Source organism: Meles meles, chromosome 1, assembly GCF_922984935.1.
Source record: "Meles meles chromosome 1, mMelMel3.1 paternal haplotype, whole genome shotgun sequence".
NCBI classification, from domain to species: Eukaryota; Metazoa; Chordata; class Mammalia; order Carnivora; family Mustelidae; genus Meles; species Meles meles.
The window spans coordinates 150277686-150279644 of NC_060066.1; the positions used below are offsets into that span (position 1 = coordinate 150277686).

General features: G+C 45.6%; 1 pseudogene; it reads right to left on the reverse strand.

Annotated features, from left to right (window-relative positions):
- Positions 1 to 211: 211 nt before the first annotated feature.
- LOC123950968 lies at positions 212 to 1207 on the reverse strand (annotated as a pseudogene).
- Between the last annotated feature and the right edge of the window lie 752 nt (positions 1208 to 1959).

A 1959-nucleotide genomic window follows, 5' to 3' on the forward strand; every position in this document is an offset into this window, starting at 1 on the left:
GGCTGCACCAACTTGCATTCCCACCAACAGTGTAAGAGGATTCCCCTTTCTCCACATCCTCTCCAACACACATTGATTCCTGTCTTGCTAATTTTGGCCATTCTAACTCGTGTCAGGTGGTATCTCAATGTAGTTTTAATTTGAATCTCCCTGATGGCTATTGATAATGAACATTTTTTCATGTGTCTGATAGCCATTTGTATGGTATTTATTTGTGGAATACAGTAACAGAGAACAGAAGTCATAACGAGAGAAGCAACCAGAAGTTCAGCCCATGCCAACCCTTTATTTGTTCTTGGCTGTCAGGGGTTTCCGGCTGATCTTTTTCGATTTGTCATTGTTTTTCTTCGGCAGTTCTGGGTTTGCTTGCATGTGTCTGCCGTAGAGGTACTTGTACATCTCAGAACAGATATATTCAAAAACATGGGACACGCCAAGCTGGAACTGGTCAGCAATTGGGGTCACCCAGGGATTGTTCTCTGCTTTGAACACTTGCTTCTGACCAGTTAAATCCAAGTTTCCTAGTTCTGGGGGCAGAACGGTCAGGCGATTCCCCTGAATGTGGAGTTCCTTAAGCTGAGTAAGCTCCCCGATTTCTTTAGGCAGCGAGATCAGGTCCTTATCCCTAAGGCTGAGTATCTGCAACTTTGTGAGCTTCCCAGTATCTGGCAGTAGGATTTCAAAATCGTTGTCACTTAGAGTGCACGCAGGGTGGTAAGGTAGAAGAACTTTCCGGGAAGAGAATGTTCATTCAAGTTGTTGTAAGTCAAATCAAGGACCTCAAGAGCTGGGAGAGAGCCAAATCCTCAAGGCAAAGTGTTTAGTCTATTCATGCCCAGGTTCAGGTGCTTCAGCTTCTGAAGGCTGCTGATCTGTGTGGGCAGCTCCTCAATCTGGTTATTAAAAAAGTTGAGCACTTCCAAATTCTTCAGCTCTGCTATGTTTGGTGGCACCATTGTTAGCTTGTTGTGGCTGAGGACCAGCTGTGTGATGTGGGATAAGGAGAACAAGCCGTTGACATCCAGCATGTTGGAGATGCCCCGGTCACTCATGTCCACTTCCGGCTGGTTCTTTTCCTGGCTCTCCTCCACCAACTTTTTCAAAGACTTGGACATGTTCGCGGAGGGCAGCACCTAACAGGTTGGGCGAGGGAAGCACGGGTTTCTGCAGGGTACACTTCAGTGGAAGGAGGTGCACTCGGTCAGCGCAAAACGCGGACCAGAACGAGGAACACGCCCCAGATTATTTTATATTTAATTGACCCCTACTTTTTTTTTTTAAAGATTTTATTTATTTATTTGACAGAGAGAGATCACAAGTAGGCAGAGAGGCAAGCAGAGAGAGAGAGAGGAGGAAGCAGGCTCCCCGCCAAGCAGAGAGCCCGATGCGGGACTCGATCCCAGGACGCTGGGATCATGACCTGAGCCAAAGGCAGCGGCTTAACCCACTGAGCCACCCAGGCGCCCCCTGACCCCTACTTTTGAGTCTCTGAGAAATTTTCAACACTTTTCATTCTGTCATTTTGTGTATCTTCAGGAATTATTAAAGCAATTTGAGCCTAAGAAAACAAAACAAACAAACAAACAAACCTATATCCCTTTTGTCTCCCAAGTTATGAACTCAGAGCCCCATTCACTATAGGAAACCATGAAAATTCCCAGGTGACAAAGACCAGTAAGCAGAGGAGGCCTGTGGGTCAGAGGCAAAAGCAATGGTTTAGTCTACAAGTGCAGAGCTATAGTGAGAACACGGAAATGTGGTTTAACCAAACATAACATGCTGGAATTAGAAAGAAACTTGTTGGGCCCAGTTGATGAAGCTGCCTCACCACAGTCCTCAGTGCTCCCAGTTGCTAAAAAAAATATTGGCAGGTGTTAAAAATTGGCCTTTAGGCCTCGATGTATATTCTCATCTGAATTCCACTAGAAGACCCAAGTTTCAAATGTTCAGAAAAATATG